Consider the following 19,139-nt stretch of genomic DNA (forward strand, 5'->3'; position numbering starts at 1 on the left):
TAATAATCATATATTCTATGGATTGTTTGTTTTAAGAAGCTGACATTTACATGCTAAAATAGGATACATTTTTAAGGAAGCATACCCTCAGTCTAAAATATATGCAATTGTGGTTTATTCTGTTGCTTCAGTGAATTAAAACAGTCATTCTACAAAACACAGATGAGATATAATCTGGGGGATTGATGACTTTTTACATCTCAGAAGACTGATGGGGAAAATGCTGTAAACTAGTTTTCACTAAATGGAGTTTGCAGTAGAAAATTATGTCCACTATGTGGTAAAGGGTTACTGTCACTCTCAGCTCTGGGCTTGCTTTATTTTTTTTTCCTAGTCTAGCTGGCTGTAAATCTTTGAAATTGCATAATGCCAATTAAGAAAAATAAAGAACAAATTGAGATACCAGTACTCATAGAGGAATGCTGTTGGCTGAGGCCCCAGATACTTTTTATGCCTCCAGTGATTTGCCTGTAACTGTTCCAGGAAGTTTGGGAAAAGCTTTGCATTGACATAGAGCTGGAAAAGCTTTACCCTGGGAAAGACTTGAAGCCCAGTTCAATGTCCTGGGTAGCCTATCCTGTGACTTCTGTGGACATTCTCAAGGTTAATGAATTTAGCAGAACTCCAACCAATCTCCTCACATACACTTTTCAGAGAAGTTCTACTGAAGAGACAGTTTAAAATTTGTTTCTTTTTAGTGTTATTTTTATCCTCATTTCTCTTTTCTCAAAGCCTTGGAATTTTATTTTTCATTTAGGTTTATTTTTCCTCTCAATGCTCATATGAACTTCTTAAAGGAAAAGAACTTAATATAACTTTGATTTTAAAAAAGAATAAAAGAAACCAAAAAAACCCCAAACATATGAACAAAAGCAAACACAAAAACAAATTGCAATTCCCACAATAATTTATTCTCATTTCCAAAATCAGAAGATTAAGAATGACTCTCCTCTTCCTAATTCATGGGCTTGGGACTGGTTTTCCTTTTTACAAATGAAAAATCATTTTTAAAAAGACAAATAAGTGATTCTGTAGAACAGCAAAGACAGTGGACCATGGAAGCTTTGGCTGAGGATGGTGGCCACTGTAGAAGGATAAGTCATCCCAGGATTGTCTTCTGAGGAGGGGAGAAAGCATTCCACGTGTGCTAGGTTCAGTGCTCCATCCATCTGCAGAGATTCAGTGGAATTACTCTTCTGAGTGGGGCTTTGTTTCCTAGGAATTATTGCATTTACTTTCCATTGTCAGAGGGTGGTTGGGCTCCTCTGACCTAGACTGGGTGACCCAATCTGCAGAGTTATCAAAGACCTGGGAGCTCACTGCTCTTCCCTAGATGCCTTCTCCTACTACAGCAGGAACTTGATGACCAGTTTGAACCAGAAACATTATTTTTAGATGACTAAAGTTAGTTTAAAAAAAGGTCAGCTAAATAAACTCTAATAATTTTATAGCTCTTGGTTTCCAAGTTAAATCTGGCAATACAAAAGGTGTGTAAAAGTAGTAAAAAGATTGTGGGAAGCAGAAATCCCTTTTCTAATAAAGGTTGGGGACAAAACCAAGAAATATAATGACCATGAAGGTTCACAAAAAATTAACTTCTATGGCAATTAGTTCTAAATATGCCAGTTTTCCAAACTTCTTGTAGTTCATTTTCCTCATAAATATGATGTATAAGAAAATTGTTTTTATAACTTCTCACATTTAGCAAATTGAAACCCCAATGTCTCATTTTCTTTGCTGATATTTTACAGACAAGGGTAAGTAACATCACAGAAACAATGCTGACTGTGTGTACTAGTTGTTTTTAATAAAACTGTCAAGTACTAAAACCCTGAGAGTGCATAGGGATATTTATAGATTGTTTCTCTCCAAATGGATAGGAAGAATTATTTTAAAGTTGCATTCACAAGTGTAAAGCTCAGGGGAAAAAAATCAACTAATTACAAAATATATTATAGAAAAACTAAGACAGAAAAGGACAAACTATTGAATAAATCCCAGAAAAAAATTATTCATTCAAAAATTTATTAAAGTAAACCTTTAAAGTGTGTTCTAATAATAATGTGATTATAAGCAAGAAAAGTGAAAAATTAACTATTAGAAACTATTTGTTTCTTCTTGGTTGTGGTATGTCTTCCTACTGTTGTATCAACATTATTCAAGACATCTACTATTAACATTTCAGAGTATATAAAAGCCCTACCTTTTTTTTTTTTTTTAAATACAGGTAAATATGCAAACTCAGATATAGACAGATTATGTCCAATATATTAAATGCAAGAACTTGCATCTAGTAGACAAGTACTTTAAATAATTTTCAGACGTACTGACTGCAAAAGTCACAGGGAATTTAGCCAGGAAGAAAATCCAGAGGTAAGGTCTGCAAAAGTATTTAGGCCATTTAATCATAACAGCTATTTTCATGGAAGGATATGTCCATAAAACTGCAAGAGTAAGTTAAGTACTGCAGTTCTTAAACTTGCAAAAATAGCTAGTCCTGATTAGATAGTCCGTTTTAGCACATTAGCCTGCAATAGTAGCAATACTATTGGGCACTTATGATTGGAAGGGCAGAACCCATCATGTTAAACAATCTTTACCAGAACCTGGAAACGGCAAAGAAAGTTCATCTCAGTCCCACACTTCTAATGTAATTTAGTCCATAGCCTCAGATAAGATTTTAAGTTTTGTGTAATGTCTTAGAGTGAGAAACCCAAGTGAAATTACCTTCTTACCTTCACATAAAGAGTTGTCCTCTACATTTCTCAAATCTGAAGGCCACATCTACTGTACTATCCTTGTATACAGGCATCAGAACCATAAGATATGCTTTTGTGTTCTATATCATCCTCACAAATGCTAACAGAGAGAGTTTAGACCATATGCTTCAATGTGGTTCTCCTGCAAGGACAACTAGTACCTCTAGGTGTCCTTCATTTTGATATTGATGAAAATGAGAAGCTTAAAATTCTCTCCTCCTCAAGGCTGAAAATTCTCACAGACTTTAAGGACCCTTCAGCTTTAAGAGTAGAAATAATCTGGCTGAGTTTAGATGTCAACACAATTAATCACTCAGGGTTCCCTTGACAGTCAATGGAGATGTATTCACTGTAGACAGTGGAGTTCAGGTTGTGATTCATTTCATCCTGAAGTACACACTTAAACTAGGTCAGTGAAATCGTGCCCTAATAAGGCCTGTTTCTCTTCATAGACTACAGATGGAGCTAAGATGATGAACTCAACTGAAGATAGCTGAAGTTAAAATTAATCCATACCTCTACTATGCACAACCTCTGTGGATGTAGTCTATCATACCCAGTGTCCCTTTTTTCCACAGAACAGGGTGAAGAAAATTAATTTTCAATTATAAATATTTTTAAGCTGAAACTCTTGCAGATTTGCCTGCAAAATAAATCCCAAAACTTCATTATATGTATTTAAAGGTTACAGTAAAAATCGATGTAAACAGAATGTAAAGAATCAAGGTCTTCAAAGAAAAAATATGAAGTAAAAATTAGACATGGGATTTCGAAAGCAAAGGGATTTGAATGTCTAATGAAACTGAGTAAGCATATCTCTTGGGTTTCTTTGGAAGCCTAAATATTAGTAAAGGGAAAATAAAATCAATAAAATGTTGGCATTTCTTGCCATTTCTGTATTGAAGAAGGAGTGCAGAAAAAATAGCTTGTTCTCTTTTAGCAAATATGTTAATGTAAAGTTGTTATTCATTCATTCCATCATATTTTATGACTGGAGAAAGAAGAACATTCCAGTAGTCACATTCTATTCCCTTCAGCTTTTTCAGAGCATGTGAATCCACATTTATGCAACCTCTGACCACTGATTCTGAAAAATAAAACTCACAGGAATTCTGTGAGCATAGCAGTTTTTCAAAAGGACTATTTAAAACCTTAAAAATAATTGCTTGTGTTGCACTCCAAATACACAATATTAAGCTCTGTCCATTAAGAAGTTTCCAAAGAGATTTTGAAAGGAAGGCTTATAATGAATACCTTGACTAATAAAAAAACCAAAAATATATGTATTTATCTTTACATTAGCCCACCTCTTTCAGCAGGAAACATTACAGAACCACGATTACCAGGCACTGAGGGTTTTTTTAATATGTAAAATAAAGAAGAGAGGGGATAAGCTATGGTGAGGAAAATGCAAGCATTGTACAACTCACCAGACCTCCTGTCCCAGAGAGATTTATTTATTGGAAATTGCAGCAAGAGGAAAAAGACTAAATAACTGTAAGTCCCTAGTTATTATGTCATATGTAGCCTCACAGTACAATACAGTCACAATCTGCTGTTTTGTAAACTGAGCTGTCAAACACTTGTTATTTTAAAGCTGCAGCTTTTCAAGGTCCTCTGACAGCCAGTGGTCTCAGCTCTCAGCCTGATTCATGGCTGGCTCTGAGACAGAGGAAGTTCGTGTCTGCTATAATCTAAACACTTTGCAAATGGAGCATTGGAACGGTGGTGAAAGAAGAAAATAACCTAAACCTTATAACCCAGACAAGAATCCTGCAAAGCTTCTGGGGAGAAGAGAAAGGAAATAAGTACAACAGCATAGTCTGCAAGATCAGCAAATGTATTCACTTGATTTTATTTCAAAAAACTCTCCGAGTTTCAGGCAGGGAGAAGAAGTTGATTTTAAGCCACTTAGCTGAAAAGCAGTGAGAATTAGTCTCTGTCAAAAGTATGGAAACAATGTCCCAGACGTGTACTTCTGCAACATCTGTATTTTCCATTTCGAGAGTAAATACTAAAAGGTTGGTTGTAGGAGGATTTATCCCTCTCCTCCTCTCCCTCTCACCCCTGAGAGTTGTGTCTCGCCCTTAAATTCAGAGCAGTGAGGGATTATAAAGCATAAAGAGATGTGGATAATTTCCACTGCGCTGAACTTGAGATCTAATGTTTCAGGGGTACCATGCAGACAGTAAAGGGAAAATGTATTCCTGGGCTGTGGTAAATGGCCTCTGTAATAATGAAATCAAGACATAACTACTGCTTAGTCTTTCTTAAAGGAAACAAAAGTTCAAATCCAGGGAGAAATATTTTAAAAGCTCTCTAGTCAATTAACCAAAACCTTGTTTATGATATAATATTAGCCTAGAATGAATTTTACATTTTTCCCTTACACAATTCTTGCACATTTGAAATCTTCTTTGTCTCCAGTACACGTCTCTTTGTTACCAGTCTAAGCCTCATTCCCTGCTCCCCTCCTACCAACTTTCATAGAGCAATCCACACCAAAATAGTTTGCTAGGATATGAAAGAGGCCCTCAAACTGTCCCTTTGTAGCCTGGTCTGACCAAGTGTAAAAGTTTCTTTTTTTGATTACTTGTAGGGACACATAGGTAGCCTCAGGATAATGTTTAGCTACAAGGTTCTCTCAACTGTCAGGAAAAAATATGTTTCTGGATGCACACTTGGTAATTCTGTCCTACCAGTCCTCTTTGCAACATAAGTCAAATGTATTTTTGCAGTTTGTGTCTGGTGAGTTACAGCTCACTTTCTAGCATTCATTTTGTAGACAGTAACACAATACAGCAGGAATCATTGCAAAAGGGAAGAATTTGTGAGAAGAAGTATAATTTGTATACATTCTGTGCAGAAAGACACCATGCTGAAGATTTTGGCAACTTACTTGAAATGTTTATAGCAGCCATAATACTTGCCTTTCAAAAAAATGATTTATGGACAGCTGGAATTTACACACATTGCTTGGAATCTGTGGAAAAATCTATAGGATAGTTCATGTCCTTCAGAAAGCTGGATAGCTAAAAGCAGAGCTAAGGAGACTCTAGAAAGTGCACTCACAAAGCATCAGCAAACCAGTGCCAGCATTCTTGCCTTTGTCATCAAGTGATGGAAAGGCTTTTTTAGTTAAACTGAAGTAATTAAATCTCCCAGCTTTCATTAAAACGATAGAACTGTCTGCTGTTGGTCTGAAGAAGTTCACCGAGGGAATGTAAATTTTAATTTCATGGTGCAAGTGTTAAATTATTGCCATCTAAGCTGCCTGCCAATACTACATGAAATGCCACTACATTTCAATAATTGTCCTTTTGTTTTAGGTGGAAATACCACATATGTTATAATTTCGAAGTTTTTATGTGCAATTAGAGCCCTGAGAACTACAGCAGCATAACCGCATTCAGTTCACCTAATTGGACTGAGGAGAAATTATCACTACTGAAATGGTTTGTGTCATTTTGAGTGTCTGCATTCATGCATGCACGCATAAAAAATGAAACTTATTTACTCCTTCATCCTCTGTTAAAATAGGGAAATTCCTTGCAGTTCAAATACAAGATACAGCTGGGTGTTCTAAATTAATCTCAAAACAATTGTTGGAATGCATGTAAATAGAAACCTGCCCTTATGAATCCCAGAATTCTTTCCTTGTATTTTGGGAGGTTTTTTTATCTCTTATGCTGTTAACATGGATTTGTTATCTATTACCTGCCTTTACAGTGCACTTGATGAGAGTTTTCAGATTCCCAAACTGTACAAATCAGAGGCATTCTCACTATTGTGGAAAGAAATTCTAACTTTTCTTTCAGAAGTGCAGAACTTATGACAAATTCAACAATGCTCATTAGATCACATTGTTGTAAGTGGTAGTAACAAAGAAAACCAAATGGGTATCTTTTCACTACCAATATTTTTGAAGGGTTTTAAAAACTTATACAGAAAAAAAAAAAATGAAAAAACAAGAGGTGAATCTCAAAGCCTTATGAAACAATCAGCTTCTGCCTAGGCAATTCCAAGGTGTGTTGTGGGGCCTTCTATAAAGGCTTTTAGGTAATACTAAAATCACATTTCTACATGGCCATTTCACTGGCTCTGCAAGCTGCCTCACCTTGCTAAGAAGCGAGCTGCTGGTTTTTTGTCATTCTTTTTTGAATAAGTGGGTTTACCATTCTCTCTGGCCCCACAAAATCAACACTGGCACAAGTGTCAATGAGGCAGAATCTAGAAAGACAGAGAAATGCCACCAACCCTGCTCTTCCCTGACTTCATAATTTCTGTCCAAAACTTAAGCTAAGAATTGCAAATCCAACCAAAGTTATGTTTCCAAGTCCTGTTCCAGCACCTAAGCTTCCATTAGAACCCATATGTAGACACACAGAGATTTAAGACCCCACTCACCCATATGAGTCTGACCTTCCTTCAAGTAGAAATGGAGTTTCTGAGCTTTTCCTTTCCTTTTCTTCCCTCTTAGCGAATAGAAAATTTTCCAGACTTGAGCAAAATAGGATTCAAAGGAGTTTTTGCTTCTGAGAAAAGCCTGAGACTTTTGTCTCTAATAAGTGCATCTGATTCTGGGAGAATATCCCTTTTGTTTTCCTTTGCAGATTTAACTATACAGTGAGACACAATAGCAGATGAAATATTGAGATTTGAGAGTCCTCTCACAGCACAGAGGAGATTATCTTATTGCAAAGTTAGTGGGAAAACATTGAGGTACCACAGTCCTGTCTTCCAAATGACTGAAGGTATGGACAGCTCTATGCATGCCTAGAATATCACTTTTGGAGAAATATAATGACAGAAAATTAAACTTCAGTGGGATCAGCTAGAAACTTGGGAGGAATCTTGAAGATCAGGAAGACTCCAACAAAATTCTGTCTTACTGAGATATGTGAGGTGTTTACAAGTATCCAAGATTTATGTCTTTAACCAAAATTGTCTTACTAAGACAGCGTTGTCGCAATCCCTGCATTTACTGAGAGGAGTAAACCTGTCTTATCTCCTGCCTTATCTTTCTCCAGGATGCTGCTGACCACACAGAGATGCCCACTCTCTGGCAAGGCAGACATTTCTCTACATTCTTGTTAAGTATTCTGTTCATACAGTTGCCTAAATTCACATTTCTAGTGCCTTTTGAAGCATACATAAAACTGGCTGAGAGAACACAGGATTCTCTCTAACTGGCACTCCCAGGTGTGGCTGCTGAAGGAAAATCAGGTGTCCTATGACATTTCATGGCCCTGTGTTCATCAATCCATCTACAAACATATATACACAACAAGCAAACACATATATAGATGCCACAGAGGCATACACCTAAATTTTGGGTTCAATCAGTGGCAGTGAATTCTATACAGTCTGTGACAATGAGTCCTGCCCAAGAGTAAGAAGGTCTGAAATAGGACATAACCCAGTGGAGTCCCTTGGCATCCACCTAAGAGTTCATTCTTCATTTGCAGTATTCTGTGCTGCTTGGGAATCAGTAACTGCAAATAGAAGAGAATAAAATCTCAAGGCAAGTTACTTGTAAACTTATTCTTTTCCAAGAATACAAGAATGAAGTGACAATGGTAATGGTTATAGGGTTTTATATCAAATAAATTATCTTTTTAGGTTTGAATGTTTTGGAACAAGCATTGACTATGATTTCACATGTATAGCCTGAAAATATGTGTAATTATCATGCATATTCCATCAAGGTTCACTGGTGAAGATCTAACATTGTAAACAACCCTTGTTTACACAAAAAGACAATTGGATCTTCTTTTGTTTCAGAGTTTACATGGTTAGAGACTGAGATCATTATTTTGAAATGTGATGATGGGAAGACACACTAAGTACCCTTGTGAAGTTTTTACAATGAATTCTGTAAATAAAGCCCACAACAGAAATGCACAGTGTCTCCAAAGAAGCAATCATCATGTACTGTGTTTGAATAATGATTTGCAATATTTTATCATCATCTGTTTACATAATAAATCATAATGACATTTCAAAATATGGTGTATGCTTTTTTTATGATTGTCTTAATTGTGCAGAAGGGAATTGCCACAGCCTAGCATCATAAACTTTGTAAACCTTTCTTGGAGACTGCTTTTTTATCCCCATCCTCTTCTGCTCAAACAAAAGCATGAAGGAAACAGAGCACACAAATAAAACTGCTTTAAAATAGTCCCTTGTGTCTGGCTAAAACAAAAGACAGGAAATTCTTGAAAGTATGGTTATAAACTGAAAAATGCCTATAAACATGGCTGCCTAATGTCCTGGGTTTATGTATCCGTGATTATTTCACTATCAATATTTTCTTTGTTTATATAGATACAAATGACACTGGGTCAAAGTGCCAAGACCACATTCTTAGTCTGAGATCTGGCACACAAGTCCTGCTGCTGTTGGCTCCTACTTCAGCCTTAAAGATGGAACTGAATGAAGCCCCTAGATTTCAGCTCCTGGAGGTTTGATATGACACTTTATTTCTAACATTTAGCCAGAGTGCACTGTGTAGACTAAGATCTTGATTCAGCTTTTTAGAATTACATAGTAAATCTTAATTAACTCCTGGAATGTCAGGAGGACAAAACACACTGCAGTTACAGCAAAAGTGCTCAGCACTATCCAAGGGCTGCAATGAGGCCTTGCTGCTCACAGGAAGGTCTAGAAAAGGGCCATGGGGCTCATACACCCAAACAGGGCAACACCTGCATGAACTGCAGGTATTGTAGCCAGCAATCCAAACCCAAGATTAGATATTTGTTACAGGAAACATGACAGTTTAGGACACTAGCTCAAAGTAAATGCAAAGAAATATCTAACTCCATCGCACAACAGAGAAATTCAAATTATTTCATCACTCTATGAAGTTTAAGCACTAGCTGAAAGCTGTGGCTGCTCCATCCAGATAGGATCCATAGATGATAAGAGCTATTCAGATGTTTTTCAAATGTTCAGGCTTTCTGTAGCACTGACAAAAATTAGATAGTAACAACAGTGCACAGGATTATTCCTAATTTTAACATTTAATGAAAAATAGGCATAAGAATTTTGTGGAGCAAGGACAGCTTGCTCTATACAGTTTCTCTCTTCTCATCTGTCTTCACAACTCCTAGTCACATGCAGCTGGAGTGAACACCACCTGCTCAGCTATGTAGGTGGGGCCAGGACCCTGTGGGACCCTGTGGGACACTGTGGGACCCTGCTTCCTCAGGAATGAGATATCTAAATGCCTGACATCAAAGCAAATGGGAGGAGGGTGGAAGGGGGAAGTCTTTCTGAAACATTCACATTTTTATTGGAGTATATTTGTAGAATTTCTTGGGTTGGAAGGACCCTTTAAAGATTATCTACTCCAACCCACCCAGTTGCTCAAAGCGTCATCCAACCTGACTTTAAACACTCTCAATGATGAAATATCCACAAAATCTAAATTCCCTGAATAACCTTTCCAAAGTCGCATCACATGTATTGTATGAATTTTCTTCCTGATCTCTAATCTATCTTCTTTCACTTTAAAACCATTGTGCCTGTCCTGTCTCTATGGGCCTTTGTAAACATACTTTCTTCATCTTTTTGTTTTTACAAGCCATCTTTTTATATTGAAAAGCAACAACAAGAGTCTTCCCAGAGTCTTCTGTTCTTGAGGCTACACAACCCCAATTCTCCCAGCCTGCTAATTTCATGTGTTTTACCAAACTTCCCAGGTCTCAGCTACAAGCAAACTACCTCACTTCTCTTCAGGATTCCAAGAGTGCTAAATTAGATGACATTACCTGTCTGGTTATTCTTTCTGAGAACAACCAAAAGTTGTTCTCAGACCTGAAAAGCTTCAGAGCAAGCAGAGGAGTCAATTATTTTTTAAAGATGCTGAGATCAGGCAACCAATTAATGCAAGGATTTGAAGCAACAATTTCAATGTGGCAACTTAAAACTCAGTGCCTTCCATTTTAGTTAAGTAGTTTTATTGACCCTAACCTGCTGCAGTTTTGTGAAATGTGAAAGCATGCAGATATGTTTCCCCTGTCTGATGTTACTTATACACTGCTTATGAAGAAGTAAGCAATTACAATTAAATTCTCCACATAAATGAACACAGCTACAGCTAAAAATCTGTTCCACTTCCAAAAAGACATTCTTTTTATTTTATTTTTTTTAGCATGGAACACTGAAGAATTCTTCAATTTTTTTTTTTAGAAGGACTTTTTGACATGTATAATTTGCTTTAAAGTTTATTTATGTATTTCTCATGCACTGCATTCTTAAGGCAAAAAAGATCAAAAGGATAGATAGGTTCAGAGCACAAGATGTAAACTAGTTAGATTTCAAGATGATTGACAATATTTGAATCCTGTTCTGACAAACTATACAAATGACTAAAGAAGAAGGATTCTTCATTTGACTCATTTAAACAAATTTCTAGCACACTACTAGATGGCAAGGGGAAAGGTTTGTGCTGTGCACAGCTATGCAGCCACTGTTGCAGCTCACAAAGCAAAAACACCACCTAGGACACAGCTTCTTTTCCTTTCCTCCTGTAAATCCAGGTGCATGGTCCTACAATTCCCACTCATCTACCTGACCTCTGTGGAGATCCTTTTCTCAAATTGTAAAATCTCCTGATATTTCATCCACCCATTTCATTAGGTCAACTGAAATACCACTCATGGCCATATCAGTGGAGGCTGTGCACAGTGTTGGAACACATAATTTATGTTTCCTATATGACGGTAATTCTCTTGATAAAGAACTTGCTTTTGCTTAATTATTAAAAGCTGTATAGTGTGTCAAGACCACATGCAGCAGTTCATGAATAAGCCATTTTTTCTGTGGTCAGCAACTGCTGGCCAACTTAGACGCTTGAAGAGCATCCAACTTATACATGAAAAGGAACTAGTTTGTCTTCTTGGGTCATGGAGTTGTTCATTTTGCCAGCCAGGATCTTTCCTTGGTATATCTTATTTTCTTGTGGGAAAAAAAATATTACAAAAGCTAGGATCCATTTGTACCAATTGTTGTATTATTCTGTTCTGGTTGAAAAGCTTTTATAATTCAGTATTAAAATATAAAGTGTTCTTAAATAATTTCTGTTAGACCTTTTTGGCTTCACACCTCTTACAAATCATAAATCTCACCTTTCAGCTTTAGCTCTCTCACAGTACATAGGTTTTCCTGGCAACACTGAAGTAAAACACACCTAACTTCAATGTCAGAAATTTTTTCCAATTGAAATTAACCCAAATATTAATTTCCTCTCTCTTTTTGGTGGTTAAGTGCATCAAATATTTGAAGATGATTATCAGGTTCCTTGTTAGGCCTCAGTTAACTTATATATTTTTTGCTCCTTTAATCTTTCTTCTTAAATCAATTTTTTTATACCCCTTAATCATGCATATTTGTCCTTTCTGAGCTCTCTCCAGTATGAAAGCCTTTTTTTTATTCTTTTAGATCCCTTGCTTTAAAAAGGTCATAATTTTAAATTCATTTAGGATCACAAGGGAAATTCCAAATATTAAATAAAATGTTTGGCACAAATAAATAATAATGTATAATAATAATATTTCCTATTTCAGCATATAGCAAACATACCCAAATAAAACTAATGGGTATTACAAGTTATTCCCCCTTTTCTTTTGCAATTTGTGTTGGATGTTCGTAGTACAACACAGTGTAACTTAACTGCACTGAAAGTCATGATGGCATTTATTTAACCTAACATTTTGATTCTGCAATTTTCTAATCTCAATAGTTAAAATCCTACTGGTCTATTTCAGATTGCTACCTCAGAACGAGATGAGTCACTCCCTTGACTACAATGCTTACAAACAAAGTCTGAGACGCTCAGAACCCAACCTCACCTGAAGCTACTCTACCAGAGCTTTACATACATAGACTTCTGTATTTAGTCAAATGAATTCCACCCTCATGTAATCTTCACATTACGCTGCTTAAAAAAAAATGCTTGAAAACCACAGGAAGTTAGCTACTCTCTAGCATAAAATTGTTCTTTCTACAAATCAGGCTAGTCAAAGCATTGTATTTATCTAGGGATCTTCAAGGTTTTTGGTGTAAGATACAACCAAAGTCTAGACAATGCAGAGATGGGAAAGCTCTCAGTAATTAGATATCAAGAGCCCCAAGGCATTATATCATTCTCTCAAGCAAGAGAGTACTTGGGAAGTTGGCATCAGAGTCAAAATTTACACAGAGACATAGACACACCATATAATTAGAAGATTAGGTAAAATTATGACAGTGCCTTTGGGAAAGTCTATCTCTTAATTGTCAGAACCATGATTAAACCTGCCACGTCAGATACTTTTGCTAAATTGAAGACATTAAGTGGATGAGAACTATAAATCAGTTTGTTTTCTTAACTCCTAAAGAAGAGCCAGTAAACTGGAAAATTTCTTGTCAAAAACATCATGATCAAAAAACTCCTCCTTTTAATCAATTCCTCCTAAAAATTCAGGTAGGTTTTTTCATTCTTCAGGTAACCCATTACTCCTTAGGGAAACATTTGCTTCCTAGGGAACTTCTGTCAAACAATTTTTTCCCAACCAACAAACATGAGAATTCTAATAATGAGTGATGTAAAAAGCACGTACAGATGTCCCCTAATGAGTGAATGTCCATTTTCTGCAATTAGCCATCTCCTTCCAACCTCAGCAGCTTGGGAGAGCTGCTCCTCTGTGAGTCTGTGATCATGGAAGGACAAGGAGACCGGAGAAGTCACCAAAGGACCACAAGACTCAAGCAGTAATGCCACCATTATGTGGAGATCAGGGTCAATAACAACACTTGCTTGGGTTTTGAAATTTCCCTGTGAGCATCCAAGGGAGCTGCAGCAACACATTCCTGGGAACAGTAGGGCGCAAGTTCAACAAGGAGTGGTAGGCCTTCTTTACTGATAAAATATCTTCCTACAAGGAAACTAAAAATTATTTTTCCTCCATTTTTTTCTACATGGTCCAGTGTAAGACCATGATTTCTGCACCTGATAAAGCAATTGGTAGTGCAACATTGTTCAAGGTCATACCAGATACTTGTACACCTGATATGTAGGTTTCCATTTTATCTCTTTTGTTTGACTTAAAATGAATCCACTCTTCTATCAATAGTGACAATAAACAATCAGACTCCATCTGTGACTGGGTTTTTTCTTCTTTTTTTTCTGTGTAGCCTGTAAAACTGTTTATTTTTATCATAAATAAAAACATGATAGACCATTTAATTAAAATTAAATGGCAGTACCATAATTTTTTTCTGTTTTAAAGATTTTCATAGATATAAATACACATAATATTTCAGTAAATGGGTGTGTTTTTCTTTTCCATTTCTGCTTTAAGATTTAAAGAAAAATGTGCAGAAATATGTAGAGACAAAGTAAAAATGATAACCCTCAAATATTTATAAGACCTTGAAAACTTTTCAAAACTCTCCAAAGAACATTTTAATTCCTATAAAAATAAAACCTAGTAGAAAAAAAAATGTTAGAGAAACACAATTAGAAACCTGTTAGAGATATTTCTCTTTTTACTTTACCATTTTCCATCATAAAATCAGGATATTAAAATTGTTCCAAATAAATTAACTTTGAAATATACTTTCTCCCACAGTTTCAGAACCAAAAAAACTTTTGCCATATCATTTTCAGGAGACCATAAGTTTCAAATATTATAAAGACACTTTCCAGACTAAATCCTTTCACTTGCACTTTTTTCCTTTATTCTCACATCCCAGTGACAGCTGTGCACTGTGCCAGTATTCATGCCATCCTAAAGGATGCGCCTGTAATGAAATTTGATGTTTTCCTGCTGCCAGCACACAAAACATCCTACTCTGGGACATGTGCTGCACCATGCCCTGAATCTGGGTTTGCACTGACCCACTGGACAACTTGATTCCATCTGCCACTGCTGGAACCAAGGACTCATTTTGATTCTAGTTATGGTTGGGACAAGACAAATAACAGCATCAGCTGTAATTGGTGAATATTAAAATATATAAATGCAGTTTGGAAAAAAATTTTTCTTCTCACTGTCTCTGCAGTGGCAACACACAGGCACTAAAAAACCACAGCTATGAGATTCAAGTAGAGGCTTAACAAAGGAAATAAACCAGGATTTTCTCTTTCAGGAATTTCTTTCCTTTGCTTTTCTGCAAGGATATATATAAAAACAAACCTTTTAAGACATGTTTAGTTATCCTCATCAAAGAGCTCACAAAAATTCAAGTAGACATTGCTTTTGAACAGGGCACAACTAGCAGTTTACAATTGGAGCTATGTTGTGGCACAGCACAGCAATTAATTCTGGAGTATAAAATTAAGTCAAAATACATTAGCATGCATCAAGTACACTCAGAATTTCATTACACCTAATTCTAAGTGTTCAAAAATAGTAAATGTTTAATAGTGATACAGAAGGAAATAGAAGAACAATCAAAAAGGACCCCTAAAGGATTAATCAAACCCACTAAAATTAATACATAGATCAGAGAGTAGGAAAAATAGATAAGAGAAGCAAAATGAAGATTTTACAGAAGACTACAGACCTACCAAAATGCTTTTAAATATCTAAGAACAGAAGGTGACTGAATAATACTGTAATGCCTAAAGAGGATAAATTTTTTTAAGGGATGCAGAAGAAAGTGCTGTGAAATTTAAATAAATTCTTCATATACCTTATCAGAAATAAAATTATAGGCAGATGGCAGACCTATACACACACAGGTGTACCTTTTCTGAGGAAGAGAGAAGTAAACACTGCAGAAAATACAAAATGCATCTGAAATATTACAGGGTGACAATCTTAGCATATATCAGATGAACTAGTGTCTCAGATCTAAGACATATTCACTTCAGAATTAGCAGAAAGGGACAAAACTTAGGCCACTTCACAAGAGTAATTCCAATCACTGAGTTGTTCAACTAATTAATTCCTTATGCAAGACATTACTTTGAAATCAATGGTGTTGTTCACACAAGTGACAGCAGTGGAACTATGGAGAGGAGGAAGCTTTAGAGGATTCAAAGAAAAATGTGTGGAGCTGCTCAAGAATGGACCTGGTGCAACCCTGTTCACAGCTAACAGTTTACAAAATAAGGACTGTATTTGAGTCAGAGAAACAGTGTCTCTTTCAGGAATATTTTAGAGATATCCTTCAGAGAGGTGTTATTCCAGTCCAAACACAGCAATACATGCTTATGGGAACCATGTATTACAAAACTTTTAGAACATAACTTAAGCAAACTATGGAGCAATGGCTATTGCAGTGAGAATCTATCAATGAAAACGAGAAGTTTTAACTCTAAGCAGAAGCCATGAATTCTGCTAGTCCAGATTCAAACTCCTAGAAGTCATCACTATTCTACACTGAAGACAGCTGTCTACAGTATTTTTAGCTAAATCTATGGAAGAGTTCAGTAAATTCAGCCTAAAACATTCAAAACAGAGACATGTCTTCAGCCAAAAAAAAATCAGGGCCAGCAGAAATTTTAATTCTCTTCACTAAATATTTTTTGACCATGAGAGTATGTGTAAAATGGATGCAATTGTAGTCACAATAGCTCAAGGATATCTAGCATTTATAGGGTGAACAACATGCCGAGGAAGAATTTGCATGCCTAAAAGATTGTATTTTCATCCAGTTGTTGTGGTTCCTGTAGCAAAAGTATTTTTCTCTCCTTCTCAGTCTTATTCTTTGCAAAAAATCTTAGTTTTGGAAGCAATAAGAGAGCTCAGGACCTTTGGTTTGAGTCCTTGAGAACAAACCAAGAGTTTTGGAAATGCCAAATGCACCACTCTGAATCTTTGGAGGGATACTGCACGGGCTGTCTGGGAAACACCTGTATGCTGGGAGGTGGGAAACTGAATTGGGCTATTTGAGTTCCCTTTTGTTCAGAGAAATAGGGTTTAAACTTATAGAGGTGCTTCAAAGGGAGACAACTTCACCCTTAATCTTTCCACAGAGGAATAACCCTAACTTCCAAACTTTTAACCAAACAATATCAAGAGCAGTCCAGAAACAGAGTGAGGCAGTGATGGCAACCAACAGCTAAGATATATTAACTGTACACAAGATCTGCCAGTCTACAGATCAGTTTTAGCAGGACACTTGTTAATACTTGGTATTGACCAAAATAACTTGCAAACAGAATAGCTGCAAACTATATAGATACTTAAGCTTCAAAGAACATAGATACTTAAGCATAACTCTGTGTCTTCTTTCACTTAGATAAAAAAGTATGTTTCCAGTCAGTGAAGTAAACAGAAATAAATACAAACTGTGTGCCTACAAATGGACAAGCAGAGGAAGCGTCACTAAAGCGGTCAACAGGATTATTAACAGCCATTCCTCATTCATAACAAAATAAAGAACTCTTTCTCCAGGGACAGCTGAAGAGAAGATAGCAAAATACTAAAAGACTAAACAAAACTAATGTTTCCTATGTCAGCCTGTTAGCAAGTCACTTAATCTGTGAAGGATGACTGTGTCTCTGAAAAGTATAGCAACAAGAACTAACAAGAAAAAGCTCTAGAGTCAGCCTGAGCCAAAAAAATTCAGGTAAGGTATTACTTAATGTTAAGTGCCTAAAATAAAACAAAATTAAAAGCTGAAGCTATCAAACAATTCTTTTCGGTGTTTCTGAGATACTTTTTTTCTGATAGAGTTTTTCAGGTCAAATTAAAGAGGTCTAAAATATCATATGGAAAATTAAGAGAAGACAGTTGCCTTCTTTTACTCAGTATATCCCTGAAGTAACATACTGTCCACCAAACCCTTGTGTACTGCACTATGTTGATCCTTGAAGTTAGCTTCACCTCCCTCATCCAAATACCATCCTGTTTGCAGGAGTACATTTCTCCATATCTTGCCAGCTGAAGCTGATTAATTTCATACAAATAAGTAAAGGACCAGAAAAATAATATTCACATAATATCTTGGAAATTCACCTGACCAAGAGACTGCTTGACTTTGTTTGCTGGTACAGATGACATTTCTGTTTCTGTACAAGGTTTTAACTTCCACAAGGGACTGAGATATATCCCCAGCGCTCAGTTTTAGTGAGGGTGAACAGAAGGAAATTTTTGAGTGTAGTTCACTTAAACTGAATGTGAACACCCTCTTTACTGAACTACCAGCTCTTCCTCCTCCTCCAGCTGGAGAAATTTGCTTCACCCCACCCCAAGCTGTCTTTTTTTAAATACAGTAGCTTGCGTTAGAATTTCACTTACAGGTTGGGTTTGCTTTTTTAATTTGCAGAAAAACAAAGAAAATATATTTTGTGTTAATGTATAAATAGTTTACACAAATGTTAATGAACCAAAAACAACCAGATACTTCTCTATAGAGAACTGACCTCTTTTGTATCAGGTCCCTTTTTTCACCTTAGTTGTTATTTCTGTTCTATTGCAAGATTTTAGTGGAAACACTCTTAGAATGAGTATATCTGTACAACTATTGCTCTTCATGAACTCTTCAGCCTGTGCCAAAAGTTAAGGCTGAAAGTGGGAAGTTGTTAATGGGCACCTGTTAATGGGCATTTCTGGTGTTTCTATTACTTTATAAGTTTTCTACCTGCCTGATTGTAGCTAATTATTACCATTTGAGGGACACAACAGAGAAGCCATGATTTTTTTCCTCACTCAATGGTCACAGAGCATGTGGGGTAGACCAAAATTTAGAAAAATATCTGCAACTGCGACCCATTCTCTTTGTCTATTTCTAGTCTAAATTATATCAGTACAGAGTTTTATAAATGGTAATTAATATTGGAAGTGAATTTATATCTTTCAGTGGCAAATTACAACTGGATGTGACCAAGGAAGGATTAAGCCCATCATTTTGCTTAAGAGCTCAAATGGTTGGAGTAATTGCAAGATAGCTGTAGGGCATCCTTTTGGTCTATAATTGGGTCATTTCTATCTCATCCCCTCGTGGTGTGTATAATTACAAATTAATTTGAAATCCCACTGTGAGTAAAGAAAATCAGTTTAATATAATGGAAGTGAAAAAGCAACAGGATATTATTTTTAAAAAGACTTTTACTCTTTATGCCAAAACAGTCTGGCCCAGAAGTCAAGTTCCTATGGACTGCAGGGCCCACATATGGTTTCTTTCCCGTCTCTTATGTGGACCCAGGTAAATTTTCTCTCCAAAATGACATTTCATGACCACACCAGCCACAAGAGTTTTGATGGATGTTACCACAGTACTCCCAGGCAGCTCTAAACAAGGTGATCTAGTTTTGCCAGGTTTCACTCTTGCCATGTGAAAGGCATTTTTCTGCTTTTCCCTGGTGAAGCGTTGCTGAGCCCTGGCTAGCACAGCTGCCCCTGAGAGCTGCAGGATCTCGCCCACTGCAGCTCCTGGCAG

Source organism: Melospiza georgiana, chromosome 1 (genome assembly GCF_028018845.1).
Source record: "Melospiza georgiana isolate bMelGeo1 chromosome 1, bMelGeo1.pri, whole genome shotgun sequence".
NCBI classification, from domain to species: domain Eukaryota; kingdom Metazoa; phylum Chordata; class Aves; order Passeriformes; family Passerellidae; genus Melospiza; species Melospiza georgiana.